We start from the raw sequence: 16610 nt of genomic DNA, 5'->3' as shown, positions 1-16610 counted from the left end.
CGACAGTCCGTGTGGTGAAAGTACTCCCACAGTGCTGTTAGGTAGGGAGTTCCAAGGTTTTGACCTAGCAACGATGAAGGAACAGCGATATACTCCTAAGTCAGGATGGTGTGTGACTTGGAGGGGAACTTGGAGGTGATGGTGTTCCCATGCACCTGCTGCCCTTGTCCTTCTAGGTGGAAAGGGTCGCGTGTTTGGGAGATGCTGCCGAAGAAGCCTTGGCGAGTTGCTGCGGTGCATCTTGTAGATGGTACACACTGCAGCCACGGTATGCCAGTGGTGGAGAGAGTGAATGTTAAAGGTGGTGGATGGGGTGCCAATCAAGCGGGTTACTTTGTCCTGGATGGTGTTGAGCTTCTTGAGTGTTGTTGGAGCTACACTCATCCAGGCAAGTGGAGAGTATTCCATCACACTTCTTACTTGTGCCTTGTAGATGGTGGAAAGTCTTTGGGGAGTCAGGAGGTAAGACACTCGCCGCAGAATACCCAGCCTCTGACCCGCTCTTGTTGCCACAGTATTTATGTGGCTGGTTCAGTTAAGTTTCTGGTCAATGGTGACCTCCAGGATGTTGATAGTGGGGGATTCGGCGATGGTAATGCTGTTGAATATCAAGGGGCGGTGGTTAGACTCTCGCTTGTTGGAGATCTCAGATGTGCCCACAGCCTGCTGAAGCCAAGCAAATAGAATGACATTTCTCTGACCCTGTGACTATGTAATGCAAGTATTGCACAATCAACAAGTATGGTTGGAATCTTATACAACCAACCTTTAGTTTTGGAAAGCAATTTATTTATAAACCCAGAATCAGTTCACTGAAACTAAAAGAAGCAACAATTCTCATATTATATTAATGAATATATTTAAGGACTGAAGATGATATAACTGTTTCATTTTCGTTCACAGCAATGACACCAAGGTTAATGTAGCTTTTTGCATTTTCTTCCACCAACAGCAGCAAGCTGACTCCACAGAATCATTTAGGTACCTAGGAAATGCTAGACGAAAAACGACCAAGGATATCTAGTTTGCCTTATACCATCATGGTAGTCTCATGATACAACAATAATGGAGTTGTATAATTGAGTAATCATGGCAATCAGTCTCTAGCAATTCATCTACAACCGGCCCAGGCATGAGGTGAGGAAACCTCCAGCAGTGAAAAGCTTTTGGAACCATAGGTCCAAAGTCACCTGTTCCTCCCGAGCATGGAGGTCAGATCATGGGGGGGGTCTGGAAATCGGATCGGGGAGGGGTCTGGAGATCGGATCGTGGGGGGGTCTGGAGATTGGATCGCAGGGGGTCTGGAGATCAGATCATGGGTTGTTTGGAGATCAGATCGTGGGGGGTCTGCAGATCAGATCATGGGGGCTCTGGAGATCAGATCATGGGGGGTCTGGAGATCAGATCATGGGGATTCTGGAGATCGGATCACTGGGGGGGGTCTGGCGATCGGATCACTGGGGGGGGCTGGAGATCGGATTGCGGTGGAGTCTGGGGATCGGATCGTGGGGGGATCTGGAGATCGGATCGCGGGGGGATCTGGAGATTGGATCGCGGGGGAGTCTGGAGGTCAGATCGCGGGGTGATCTGGAGATTGGATTGCGGGGGGGGTCTGGAGATCGGATCACAGGGGAATCTGGTGATTGGATTGCTGGGGGTCTGGAGATTGGATCGTGGGGGATTCTGGAGATCCGATCGTGGGGGGGTCTGGAGATCGGATCGCGGGGTGGTCTGGAGATCAGATCGTGAGGGGAAGTGGCTGGAGATTGGATTGTGGGGGTCTCGGGATCGGATCGTGGGGGGTTTGGAGATCGCAGCGGGTGAGGCAGGTTGCAGACAGTTACCTTGGGTGGCTGGGGGGAAGCACTCTTGCTCCACTTGGCCCACAAGCAGTGCTGAAAATAAAATGACCTGCTGTATCCAGCCCTTCTCACATCCCTTCGGCTGCCAGCGAGCCCTGGGAAACCTGGCCTGCAGCCGTTAATTCTAAATGGCTGCTACAATCTGAGGCACACAGCCTCATTAACATATTATAATGACCAATCCATCTCTCGAGAGTGGGTTACTTGCCCCAACTCACCCGGAAGTTAAACCAGAAGTAGGTGCGTTCACGGCAGGTTGTGGTCGGGTTTCCCATTTTAAAAAATGCAACTTTTCCTCCCCACCCCGCACTCCACCACCACTCACCTGCTCATCCTAGGGGTTAAAAGTCCCCCACAAATTTCCTCAGATTAATTTAGAATTTACCTGTCTTCAAGTGCAGACCGTGTCCTCTTCCACCTAGAGAAGATGTATTGAGTTATCCTTAACAACATCAGAAAATCATTCATCGTAAACACTGCATGCATAATTGATGTATCCTCTTTAGGACGGAGTTCCTCCCACCCCTCAGACTCGGCCCCAACCTGACCCATTTCACTGAGTCTGGGGAATGACTCCAGTCCCTCAGTGGAGACTGAGGCAGGTAAGTTATTGGGGGCCTGATTGGAGGGATAGGAGGCTTCTAGGAGGTCACTCCATCCATGGTTGGTGTGGTTGGGACCCAAGACCATTACCACCACTTCCCCACCACACCCGCTCTCTCCACCATTTGCATGCAGTGGGCATGGATGGAACAGGCAGTGGTGATCCAGGCAGAAATCGCTCAAGGACTGACTGATGGGTCCCAGCTCAAGTCCCAGGGAAGAAATGAGAAAGACATTCTGTGACATCTGAGGAAGTGGCATGGTAAGTGTACTCACCTAAGCATGCATGTATGCATGTTCTTCCTTCATACAAGGTGTGACCCCAATATAACTCATCATTTACTTTACCCTCTGGAAGCTACAAAGGTATCACATTGTATTGCCACCTTCGTTCAACAGAAGCTGCATGCCACATCGTCACGGGAGGACAGGATTTCCATGCACAGAGCTTTCCACAAATTACTGGCCAAATTCTGGGACAGGGAGGCACATGACACTTGACACAGCTGAGCTGTTTTCATCACTCAAACACAAATTTTGCTCCTGTCATAGGCCAAGGTTAGCCACAATCAAAAGGGTTGAGGACAGGAGATGGCCCATCCTTACTGAAGCAGCTGTGACACATGAGGTGAGATGGCAGTTGCCTATTGGGCCAGGAAACTGTGGAGGGCATTGGCGAGGAAGTGTTTGGATTGAGATGGCACCACCCAGTAAGTATTCTCCATATGTGATGATCACTGCCTCTCTGGTGAAGTACAGGTGATTTAAAAACAGGTCTTCTCAGACATTGCCTGGTATGACTGGTAGGGTCTACATACTGAGGTCCTGGAGTACTGGCGAGAGTGAATGTAGCCCCGAAGGTGCATTTGCATGTGTAAATGTTCATGGAGTGCAGTACAATTCCACAAATGAATTCCCGTCCTCCCGCCTGGCTTGGTTGCATGTGGGACAGCACTAGTAACAACCCAGACTGAAGGCAAGTGAGATTTACAGAATTTCTCCCTGTTATAAAAGTACACCACAGTGGAGCCTTTACAAATGTGTGAGATGCCTAATGCAAGTAGGCAAAAATACTCATCCAGATAAGTCATGTAAGATTTGCAAAATTTCTGCATTTCCCCGAAGGCTGTTATAAATAAACGGGACCCTGCATGGACATATTAAATTAAAAAGGATACCCAAGATGGTGTCCGTGCCTCGTGGCAGAAAGCCTGTGGGATTCCAAAATGGATTCTGCAACGCAGACAGCTTGGGAGAAATCGAAACTAAGGCTGCAGGCTTTTCTGTGAAGAGAAACTTTGTGTTTTGGAACCAGACAGGACTCTGAATTATGCATTACACCGAATTGGAGACAAAATCTAAATTCAGTTAGGCCTATAGTCAAGGCCATCAACAGTTTGCATATATTATCGGAAACAGATTAACACAGCCATCAAGGCTGGACAGGCCCATCAAGGAACTTTCAGGACAATATAAGTCAATTATCGGGCCGGTAGATGTGATTACCGGCCATCTAAACACCAGTTAGTATGAATTGCTACCATTATTTTAAACTAGCCCGCCAAAATTAAAACAAAGAACTAATCTGATTTGGCGCGCAGATAAGGGTTTTCGACGAAGGTATAATTGAACGCCCCCGGGTAGCAATCGCTCTCTGTGTGTGCTGGTACTCTTCTCCCACTGCCCGCCCTTGTGGCTGCTGCTCTTTCCCTGTCCCGCGCTTACCCCCTGGCCTTTGCCCGTGCCTGTTGCCATTCCATCGGCCCTGGCGCTGCATCGAGCGGACACCGACAAATTCAGGCCAGGCGAGGCGGGACGCGACGAGGGGAGGAGGGAAGACCAACCGAGGAAGACCAACTGAGGGTAGGCTTCGAATCATCGGGCCTTCAGCCTCAGCCAGCCTGCGACCATCTTCATGCAAACTCAAGCTGTCGGCTGTCGATGAAGAACCATCCCTGCAAGGTAAAGTACCCAAGCAGAGACTTTAACTTTGGGGTACTCGAACCTCGACAATGCCCTTGCAGCACCTGGAGCCCACGTGATGATGGCAGGCTCCAGAGAGCACCAAGAGCAAACCCCGAACCCAACCGCTGTTTTGAGTCTAACAAACCCTTTTGATTGGTGAGCATGAAGTTCTGACCCCTCATAGCTTAATCTAGTTAGGTTTTGGGGGTGGGATAAGGATAAGGGGATTGTTAAGATAGTTGTTTTTCCTCGATGTGCTGTGTGTTCCCCATTCCCTGTATAAGTATATAAGTATTATTACGATTCTCTTGTAATTTTTGCCTGTAAAAGTGTACACTAGTAATTTTTCCATAGGATTGTATCAAGTTTTCCTCTTCAATAAAATCTTGGTTTGGCTTTACATCCAACCACCTGCCTACTCGAGTCTTCTCTGTACCGCCACCTTGTACCTAAGTCCGGTGTCTGGAACCCAGGGGTGTGGGAGCGATTCGAACCGCTCACAAAACAGTCAGAGGCATAACTGAATGGGCGCACGCACACGCCAGGCGACACCACCGCCACCGCCGCCACCCCCTACAGTTGCTAAAAACTGTAGCAAGCCAGCTTTAAGACAAGCTTCCAAAACAGGCCAGGCCACTTTCAAATAGATACACCCATTTTATATAAGCGTGTGGCTTGCTAGAGGTGGAGCCTCATCTAAAGTCAAAAGTGCAGCATGATGCCGGATTAATAGACTTACACAAACAATCATTTAAGGACAGTTACAGTGATGCACACTTTTTGAAGGAGAAAACAGCCTCATCAGAAAGTTAGGGGTGGGAAAAATGCAACACCAGGTCAGACTTGCCTATGATGGACCTAGCAGTTGAATATCCTGCAACATCCACTGGATAGGCTCACCCTTGAGTAATGCAGGTTTTGGCAAGATACGAAAGGGTAAATGGCCCATAGAATCAATACCTTCAGGATAGGATGAGGAGAGGGAAATAGTCGATAAAGGAGGGGAAACATGCAATACCAGGACTGCCACATTCTGATGCAGGTAATAAAGATGGTGATATTACATTACAATGGAAATTTGCAATGGGCCAGAATTTCCGATTGAAATTTATGTGTAAATGGTACAGCAACTTCAGTCGAGGGGCAGACATACGGTTAAAATCAAATATCCAAAAGTTGCTGTCTACTGTTAGCTTCACAAAAATGGCATTGCGCTGTCTGCCTCACCATTGCAATGCATTGAATGGTGTAAAGTTGCTGTATTTGTGGAGTAGATAAAAACTAAATTCGCCACAACAAATCTTGTCATTTCAAGTCTTAGTACCCTTTTAACAATGTGATATCAGTTAATTACTGCCAGTCAACCTCTGGCACTGAAAATGAACTATTACAAGCATGGAGTCTCATTCCTTCAGGTTTAAATTGCTGTTGGAGATTTTAAAAATGTAAAATTTAAAAAAAACTTTTCCTTTTTTTTCTCTTTTTCTCTGTCTCTATTAATCCAATCTTTCTTTTCCTCTCTTTATTTCTCTTTCTGTACCTGATTTTGACATTGAATTCACCCAGTCTAATTTACACTTCCTTCTCAGTCCTTGCGCTGTTAATTTCACAACCCTGTAATCTGATTGGTTAAGGAGATACACAGTTGCTTGCCCTGTTCACTCATGTCCCAGATGCCCTGTTTCATTCACTGTGATGTTATCAGCTCACACTTTCAGGAACTTGCCACGCAAAAAATGTAAAAATGCAAGGACAAGTCTAACTAATGGCAGATTTTGGTCCACTTTAAACAGTGGCAGAAATTTGTTGTTTTTACTGTTGGGTTAATGCCAAAAATCTACTCATTAGCCTACTGAATTTACGCTGTATGATAATTGGCATAATATATTTGCAATTATGATTTTCATTTTAAATGTTTCATTCCATTTAATTTTAAAATTAATAAGACTGTCTCAAAGCAGTTTTGTTATCCTTCATTAAGATCACTTCAATTACTGAAGGTTTCGGAGAGACTTAATCTACCATCCAACAGCAGTGTTCATGGTGAGTCAGAGAATTTGCTGTTTTATAACAATAGGGATGTTTATGCCAGGAAGGGGATAACATCAGGGCTACTAATTTACAGTGACTGAATTAGTCACATTCCCATTTTATTAAAATGTATTCTAGGAGTTTTATTGGTGCTTTGGGGATTGAATTTCACAGCTCTGTTCATTTATTCTGTAAATTAGTGACTTTTATATATTTAGATATTCGTTTAATTATGCATTTAATTTTATCCCTTACCATTTTTAAAACTAAGAATATACATCAAGCTGGTATGCAAGTTGTGGTAACTAGAGGTAGATATCTATAAGCAAATGTAAACATTCTAATTACTGACTATCAAGAAGACACAGGTAGCAATTAAAAGCTTCAAAATTAAAATTGTTTGATTTTACTTTGATAAAACAAATTAAATGGGGAAAGATGCTGTGGGCTGGATTCTCCTCTTCTGGATGGGGTTCCAGTGGAGCAGAATCTCTGCCATCCAAATCCACCCAAACCCCGTTCCGTTTATCTGGATTAGGGGTCATTTACTGCACAATAGGGCTCCCTGTAGTTTTCCTGTCACCAAGAAAGAGCTCCCTAGTGCAGAGAGAAGAATCCCAAAAGTGTTGCAGTTGGGATGCCATTACCAGAAGAGAAGCAAGCACCATTTAAAGGAGTGGCAGAGCCCCGAAGACTACATTGAAGTTCCCATTGAAAGCCCTAGCTGTGACTGAGTGCTGGAGGGAGAGATGGACTCTATTAGGCTGTCGTATTTACTTTATAGGCATTATTGTAGGAATGTCTAGTTCCTATCCAAAGACTGAGGTCCACTCAGGCGCTTAAACAAAACGAAGTTTAATGGAAACTAACAGGTTTAAACAAGTAACTGCAGGAGAACATCGAGTGTAGGTCTATTCAGTTCGGAGGCTCCACAAGGACTGCTGGTTGGTCCCGTGGTTGACGTCATGACGTCATCACGTTCTTCCCGCCAGTGGTGGATCACATGCTGTACGGCGTGACGTCATCGCGTTTACCCGCGCTGTTAAAGTAATCATGCTCTATACAAGTAAACAGTATACATAAAGATACAGACTCAGGCTGTAGCTAACATGTTGTTAAAGGGAATTATATACAAACGGTCTGAGTCCTTTAGTGGCTCCGCTACATGCGCCCCCCCAGAATTGTCTTTAACAGCAAAAGTGAGACGGTGAGGAGGCCTGACAAGCCTGTCCGAGCGACTTCTGTAACCCTGAAGTGGAAGCTGATGGCCGGAGGTCAGGCTGTCGGGCGGTTGTGGTGGAGCTGGCACAGCGACTGTGGGTGGTCGGCCCCGTTTTGGCGGTTGAGCGATTTCGACTGGGCTGTCCAGGTCTAAATGCGCCGGCTTCAGCCGGTCAACCGATATGTGGTCCGGTTTACCTCCGATATCGACTGAAAAGGATTTGTGGTTCTATGACGTGGAAGGGACCAGTGTAAGGAGGCTTGAGCACGTCCCGGTGAGCGTCGTGGCGGATAAACACGTACTCGCCGCTTTTCAGCTCAGTTGGGACGTGGGAGCTCTGTAAGCCGTGATGCAATGTAGGCACTGGAGCGAAACATCTGGCCGCTTCCTGGTGGCTGACGAGTTGCTGGGATGCGGACCATGGCTCTGTTGGAGACGGGAGGAAATCCCCTGGTACTCGTAGTGGTTGGCCATATACGAGTTCCGCCGAGGAGGATTATAAATCTTCTTTGGGCACCGTACGAAGACCCAAAAGGACCCAGGGAAGTCTGTCCACGCATCCCGCGCCTTGAAGACTGGCCTGCAGTGCAGCTTTGAGCGACCTGTGGAATTGCCCGCACAGGCCGTTCACCTGTGGATGATAGGCGGTGGTGCGATGTAGTTTGGTGCCGAGCCCCTGAGCCACAGCGTTCCAGAGCTCAGAGGAAAACTGCGGTCCACGATCGGAAGAGATGTCCGCCGGTACGCCGAAACGAGCAACCCAAGAGGAGATGAAAGCTCTGGCCACGTCAGCCGAAGTGGTGGAAACCAAAGGAACTGCCTCTGGCCATCTAGTGGTGCGGTCTACCATTGTGAGGATGTGTGTAAAACCTTGAGAAGGTGGAAGCAGCCCCACGAGGTCCACATTCATGTGGCCGAATCGACGCTCCGGAACAGCGAAGGTGGCCAATGGAGCTTTTACATGAAGCTGCACCTTGGCCTTTTGGCAGACCACGCAGGTGTTGGCCCAGTCGCGGACATCCAGGTGCATACCCCTCCAGACGAATTTTGATGACATCAGCCTTTGCAAGGCCTTCATGCCAGGGTGTGACAAACCGTGTATGGCGTCGAACACTTTTCGGCACCAGGCGACTGGAACTATAGGGCGGGGAACTCCCATGGAGACGTCGCAAAGTAGCGTGGTGCCTGCGGCATGGAATTTGATGTTGGCCGCTTGGAAGCTAGAGGGGCTGGCCCTGTATGCTTGGACCTCCGGGTCCGAGCCTTGATCTGCAGCCATGAGGGCATAGTCGATTCCGAGTTGGACTGCGTGAACAGTCGCGCGGGAGAGACAATCCGCCACCAGGTTGTCTTTGACGGACACATGCTGACTGTCCGTGGTTAATTCTGAAATGAACGTCAGGTGACGTTGTTGCCGAGCTGACCACGGTTCGGCGGTCTCGGCCATAGCGTACGTTAGTGGCTTGTGGTCCACGTAAGCTGTGAACGGACGTCCCTCTAGTAAGAACCGGAAATGGCGGATGGCTAAGAAAAGGGCCAGCAGTTCCCGGTTGAAAGTGCTGTACTTTCTTTCGTTTCGCCGTAGTTGACGGCTGAAAAATGCAAGCGGTTGCCACGTCCCATTCACCCACTGTTCCTGCACTGCACCGATTGCGTAGTCCGACGCGTCGGTGGTAAGGGCAATGGTGGCACCTGGAAGCGGGTGCGCCAGCATGGTTGTGTTAGCCAAGGCACCTTTGGTGTCGACGAACGCCCGGTCCATCTCGGTCATCCAGCTGATCGGATCCTTACCGGACTTGGCCTTGAGGGCCTCGTACAAGGGCTGCATAAGCAGAGCCGCCTTAGGGACGAACCGATGATAAAAATTTACCTTCCCGAGGAACTCCTGTAGGGCCTTGACGGTCTGCGGGCGTGGGAAAGATGTAACTGCCTTGACCTTCATCTGTAAGGGAATTGCGCCATCTGATGTAATGTGGTGGCCCAAGAAATCAATCCGCTGCAGGCCGAACTGGCACTTGGCCGGGTTGATAATCAAACCGTGTTGACTGAGGCATGTGAAGAGGGTACGCAAATGGCAGAAGTGCTCCTCTTTGCTAGGGCTGGCGATGAGGATGTCGTCGAGGTAGACGAAGAGGAACTTTAGGTCCCGAAGCACGGAGTCCATTAAGCGCTGGAAAGCCTGTGCAGCATTCTTTAAGCCAAACGGCATCTGCAGAAACTCGAACAGGCCGAATGGAGTGATGACTGCGGTTTTCGGGACGTCTTACGGGTGCACGGGGACCTGGTGGTAACCGCGGACGAGGTCGACTTTCAAAAAAAGGTATTTCCCACCAAATGGGTCGAGAAATCTTGGATATGCGGGATCGGGTACCAATCAGGAGTAGTGGCGTCATTCAGGCGTCAGTAGTCGCCGCATGGCCGCCATCCGCCGCCGGGTTTTGGAACAATGTGGAGAGGCGAAGACCAGGGACTATTCGACCAGTGAATAATCCCCAGCTGCTCCATCGTGCCGAACTCCGCTTTCACAGCTGCGAGCTTGCCGGGTTCGAGTCGTCGGGCCCGTGCGTAAACCGGGGGGACGGTGGTGGTGATGTGATGTTCCACACCATGTTTAGTAGCCGAGGAGGAGAAAGTGGGCCTGGTCAGATCCGGGAACTCTCCGAGGAGCCGAGTGAAGTCACCTGGAGGTGAGACCACACAGAAGACAGTGCGCGGCACAGCGTTACCGTGGTGGCATGGGATGGAGTGGAACGTGGCCGCATTGATCAACTAGCAGTGCCTGACATCGACAAGGAGGCCGTTGGCGCACAAAAAATCCGCCCCAAGGATGGCCTGCATGACTTTGGCCGTGATGAATTCCCAGTGGAAACGCTGGCCACCGAAACATACCCGGACCCGCCGCCATTAACCGCCACGAGGGCGGGGCCGTGGCCCCCAGCTAGTGTGTCGAGATTTGACGCAGGTAGGATGCTACACTGCGCCCCGGTGTCGCAAAGGAAACGTCGACCAGAAAGAAGGGAGTCGGTGATGAAGAGAAGCTTCCCTGAGTCTCCGATGGCCATCGCGGCCGTGGGGCGCTCGTTAGACCCGGTCCTCTTTCGCCAGGGTGTCTGTAGATGTTTATTTTTTTGTGCGAAAAACTGCAGGGAGAGCGGCAGCATCTTGCTTTCGCGCCAAAACGGGCGTGGTAAAAGCACAACCCCGCTGATTGAGGAGCTGGAGCAGCATCTGTGGGGGAGGGGCGCCTCATGGCCGCACAGTGCTGTTATGTCACCGCGAAGATCTTGTCCGCTTCGGCAGCAAGCTCCGCGCAGTCTGTGACTTCGGACCTGGCTAGGGCAGCCTAAACCTGCTCCACGAGTAGGCTGAGGAATAGCTCCCTGAAGAGGAAGCATTCCAGCTCGGACCCGAGGAGCGTGAGCATCTGGCTCATGAGCTCGGACGGCTTGGAGTCCGCGAGGCCGGGCATAGCGAGCAGCCGGCGAGCGCGGTCCGACTTCGTGAGCCCAAAAACCTGCAGCAACTGCGCCTTTAAGGTGTCATACTTGCGATCAGTAGGCGGACTACCGAGTAGGCTGATGATCTGCGAGGCTGTGGTGCTGTCGAGGGCGGAGACCACGTAATAATAACGGGTCTGATCTGCAACGATGCCCCTGATGGTAAATTGGGCTTCAGCCTGGATGAACCACGTGGCTGGTTGTTGCTCCCAGAACTGCGGCTGCTTCAAGGTAACGGCATTCATTTCCATGTTGATTATCTTCTGCGAAGACCGTTCGCAAAAGTCGGGGTCACCAATGTAGGAATGTCTAGTTCCTATCCAAAGACTGAGGTCCACTCAGGCACTTAAACAAAACGAAGTTTAATGGAAACTAACAGGTTTAAACAAGTAACTGCAGGAGAACATCGAGTGTAGGTCTATTCAGTTCGGAGGCTCCACGAGGGCTGCTGGCTGGTCCCGTGGTTGACGTCATGACGTCATCACGTTCTCCCCGCCAGTGGAGGATCACGTGATGCACGGCGTGACGTCATCGCGTTTACCCACGCTGTTAAAGTAATCATTCTCTATACAAGTAAACAGTATACATAAAGTTACAGACTCAGGCTGTAGCTAACATGTTGTCATACAGACTCAGGCTGTAGCTAACAGGCGGAGCAGCGCGGCAGAGCGACTACAAGAGGCCCCAGAGGCTCAGGTAGGCCTCAGTGCGGCATCGGCAGCGGCGGGAGGCGGAGCAGCATGGCAGAGCGACTACAAGAGGCCTCAGAGGCTCAGGTAGGCCTCAGTGCGGCACCGGCAGCGGCGGGAGGCGGAGCAGCATGGCAGAGCGACTACAAGAGGCCTCAGAGGCTCAGGTAGGCCTCAGTGCGGCATCGGCAGCGGCGGGAGGCGGAGCAGCGTGGCAGAGCGACTACAAGAGGCCTCAGAGGCTCAGGTAGGCCTCAGTGCGGCACCGGCAGCGGCGGGAGGCGGAGCAGCACGGCACAGCGACTACAAGAGGCCCCAGAGGCTCAGGTAGGCGTACCAAGCTCCAATCTCAAGCAAGGAGAGAGGTAAAAAGTATTCAAGGTGTGACGTCACCACAAAACAGGTAGGTGATTGGTTGGAGTATTTCTCTCGTTTTAAAACTTTAAGTCTGTGGTTTATAGCTTTTAAGGTTGCTGTGGTGTACCAGGGACAGTTTGTAAGCCAGGGCCCTTAAATATATCATTTAACTGTAGTGAAATTGGTGGGATTCATTTAATTTTAATTAATTAGTTAAAGGGTAAGTGCGAGTCATCAAAGAGTGCTGTGAGTTTGGGTAAGAGTGAGAGTTCTTTAATTGTTATTTCTCTTTAAATCATTCTTGATAAGATTACTTTAGGCAGCTTAAGTAAAGGGGAAAAGTTAAATATTTGGGATTCTGTTGGTTTAAGAAGAGTAAAACAAGGTTACACTGCAGTAGGAGTAAATTGGCACAGCAGGCAGTGGAAACCAGTTTTCTAACCAATCAGCAGGGGTGACTCATTTGGCTGTAAAGAAACAAACAGTATAAAAAGACCAGTCCTAGTGCGAGCAAGCACTGAGTGCGAGTTATCAAAGAGTGCTGTGAGTTAGGGTAAGTGGGGTGTTAGGTGCTCTTTTCAAACTTTAACTCTGTGGGTTGTAGTTAATAAGGCCTTTCTGGTGCAGAGTGACTGTTGGTAAACCATTTAACTGGTGTAACTAGAGGGATTGATTTAATTTAAATCCAATTAATTAAAGGGGGCACTAACTCTAAAATCAGGCAGAGGGTGTCCATAACTAACAATAAAAAATTTAATTAATTACATAGAATGGAGCAGGTGATGTGTTACTGTTGCGAGATGTGGGAGCCGGTGAGCCCCATTGAGGCTCATAGTGATTACGTCTGTGACAAGTGTCTGCTGCTACAGGAAATCCAGCTCCGTGTTGATGAGCTGGAGTCTGAGCTTCAGACACTGTGACACATCAGGGAGGGGGAGAAGTACCTGGACTCTGTGTATCAGGAGGTGGTCACACCTATGAAGTTAAGTAATTCAGATGTAGCCCATGGTCAGGGACAGGACGGTGTGACTACGAGTGAGGCAGGTACGGGGATCCAGGAGGTAGAGCTGGAGGAGCCGCAGCCCTTGCTCTTGACCAACAGGTTCGAGGTTCTTACTCTCTGTGGGGACAGGAGCAGGGACTACAGGGAGGATGAGCAACCTGGCCACAGCACCGTGGAACGGGGGGCCATTCAAGAGGGGGGAGTAAATAGAAATGTTGTAGTGGTAGGGGATAGTATTATTAGGGGGATAGATAGAGTTCTCTGCAGCCGAGAGCGAGAGTCCCGAAGGCTGTGTTGCCTACGCGGTGCCAGGGTTAAGGACATCTCCTCTGGGCTGGAAAGAAACATGCAGTGGGAGGGGGTGGATCCAGTTGTCGTGGTCCATGTTGGTACAAACGACGTAGATAGGACTAGGGAGCCGGTTCTGTTAAAGGAGTATGAGCAGCTAGGGGTCAATTTAAAAAACAGAACCTCAAGGGTAATAATCTCTGGATTATTACCTGAGCCACGAGCGAATTTGGCTAGGACAAATAAAATTAGAGAGTTAAATGCGTGGCTCAAAGACTGGTGTGGGAGAAATGGGTTTTGCTAGCTGGGACACTGGCACCAGTACTGGGGCAGGAGGGAGCTGTTCTGTTGGGACGGGCTTCACTTGGCCAGTGCTGGGACTAGAGTCCTGGCGGATCATATAACTAGGGCTGTAGAGAGGGCTTTAAACTAACTAGTGGAGGGGAGGTTCCTAGAGAGCAAATAATAAAAATGACAACAGAGAAGGTCATAGACTTAGGTAGCAGTGGGGAAATTAAAAACCAGAGCGTGTCAGGAAGGGGCAGAAGGTATGGAGTAAAAGGTAAAGTAATAAAAAGGGCAAAAGCAGGAACTAAGTGTCACAAAACATATTTGAAAGTTCTCTATCTGAATGCACGTAGCATTTGTAACAAAATAGACGAGTTAATGGCACAAATAACTACATATGGGTATGATCTTGTGGCCATTACAGAAACATGGCTGCAGGGTGACAATGCCTGGGAATTAAACATACCAGGTTATTTAATGATCAGGAAGGACAGGCAGGAAGGAAGGGGAGGTGGGGTGGCTATGTTAATAAAGGAAGGAATCACTGTAATACAGAGAAATGATATTGGGTCAAAAGGTCAGGATAATGAAACAGTTTGGGTGGAGGTAAGGAATAATAAGGGGAAAAAAACACTAGCGGGCGTAATCTATAGGCCTCCGAACAGTTGCAACTCTGTTGGACGGAGTATCAATCAGGAAATAGTTGAGGCTTGTAATAAGGGAGCATCTATAATTATGGGGGATTTTAACTATCATATTAATTGGACAAATCAAATTGGGCAGGGCTGCCTTGAGGATGAGTTCATTGAATGTATTAGGGATGGGTTTCTTGAGCAGTATTTAACTGAACCAACCAGGGGGCAAGCAACCTTAGATCTTGTCCTGTGTAACGAGACAGGATTAATTAAAAATGTCCTAGTAAAGGATCCCCTTGGAATGAGTGACCATAACATGGTTGAATTCCATATTCAATTAGAGGGTGAGAAGGTTGGATCTCAAACAAGCGTGCTAAGCTTGAAAAAAGGAGACTATGAAGGTATGAGAGTGGAATTGAGTAGAGTGGATTGGGAAAATAGATTAAAGGGTAAGACGATACATGATCAGTGGTGTACATTTAAGGAGTTATTTTACAACATCCAAAAAATATATATTCCACTGAGAAGAAAAGGGTGTAAAAGAAAAGACAGCCATCCATGGCTAAGTAAAGAAATTAAGGATAGTATTCGACTAAAAACAAGGGCATATAAGGTAGCCAAATTTAGTGGGAGGATAGAGGATTGGGAAAACTTTAAAAGACAGCAAAAAATAACAAAAAGATTGATTAAAAAAGGGAAGATAGATTATGAAAGTAAATTAGCAAAAAATATAAAAACAGATAGTAAGAGTTTTCATAGTTGTATAAAAGGAAAAGGGGTGGCTAAAGTAAATGTTGGTCCGTTAGAGGATGAGACCGGGAAATTAATGGTGGGAAATATGGAGATGGCAAAAACACTGAATGAATATTTTGTATCAGTCTTTACAGTAGAAGACACTAAGAATATCCCAACACTGGACAAACAGGGGGGGAGGAGCTAAACACGATCAAAATCACTAAGGAAGTGGTACTTGGTAAAATAATGGGACTCAAGGCGGATAAATCACCTGGACCTGATGGCTTACATCCTAGGGTCTTGAGGGAAGTGGCGGTAGGGATTGTGGATGCATTGGTAATAATTTTCCAAAACTCCCTGGACTCAGCAAAGGTCCCGGCAGACTGGAAAACTGCTAATGTAACACCCTTATTTAAAAAAGGCAGTAGACAGAAGGCTGGAAACTATAGACCGGTTAGCCTAACGTCTGTGGTAGGTAAAATATTGGAGTCCATTATTAAGGAGACAGTAACAGGACATTTGGCTAATCATAATTTAATAGGACAAAGTCAGCATGGTTTTATGAAGGGGAAGTCATGTTTGGCAAATTTGCTGGAGTTCTTTGAGGAAGTAACATATAGGGTGGATAAAGTGGAACCAGTGGACATAGTGTATTTAGACTTCCAAAAGGCATTTGACAAGGTGCCACACAAAAGATTATTGCTTAAGATAAAAAATCACGGGATTGGGGGTAATATTCTGGCATGGATAGAGGATTGGCTATCTAACAGAAGGCAGAGAGTTGGGATAAATGGTTCATTCTCAGACTGGCAATCAGTAACTAGTGGTGTTCCGCAGGGGTCAGTGCTGTGTCCCCAACTCTTTACAATCTATATTAATGATTTGGAGGAGGGGACCGAGTGTAACATATCAAAGTTTGCAGATGATACTAAGATGGGAGGGAAAGTAGTGAGTGAGGAGGACATAAAAAACCTGCAAGGGGACACAGACAGGCTAAGTAAGTGGGCAGAGATTTGGCAGATGGAATACAATACTGGAAAGTGTGAGGTTATGCACATTGGCAGGAAAAATCGTAGAGCAAGTTATTACCTTAATGGCAAGAAACTGGAAAGTTCTGAAGTACAAAGGGATCTGGGGGTCCTGGCGCACGAAACTCAAAAGGTTAGTATGCAGGTGCAGCAAGTGATTAAGAAGGCCAATGGAATGTTGGCTTTCATTGCTAGGGGGACAGAATATAAAAATAGGGAGGTATTGCTTCAGTTGTACAAGGTATTGGTGAGACCACACCTGGAATACTGCATACAGTTTTGGTGTCCATACTTAAGAAAAGACATACTTGCTCTCAAGTCAGTACAAAGAAGGTTCACTCGGTTAATCCCGGGGATGAGGGGATGGACATATGAGGAGAGGTTGAGTAGTTTGGGACTCTACTCAT

This window comes from Somniosus microcephalus, chromosome 5, assembly GCF_052327205.1.
Source record: "Somniosus microcephalus isolate GS21.2 chromosome 5, FLI_Smic_1.0, whole genome shotgun sequence".
In the NCBI taxonomy this organism is placed as follows: domain Eukaryota; kingdom Metazoa; phylum Chordata; class Chondrichthyes; order Squaliformes; family Somniosidae; genus Somniosus; species Somniosus microcephalus.
The sequence above is the reverse complement of the archived record's forward strand: the minus strand, read 5'-3'. Positions refer to the sequence as shown.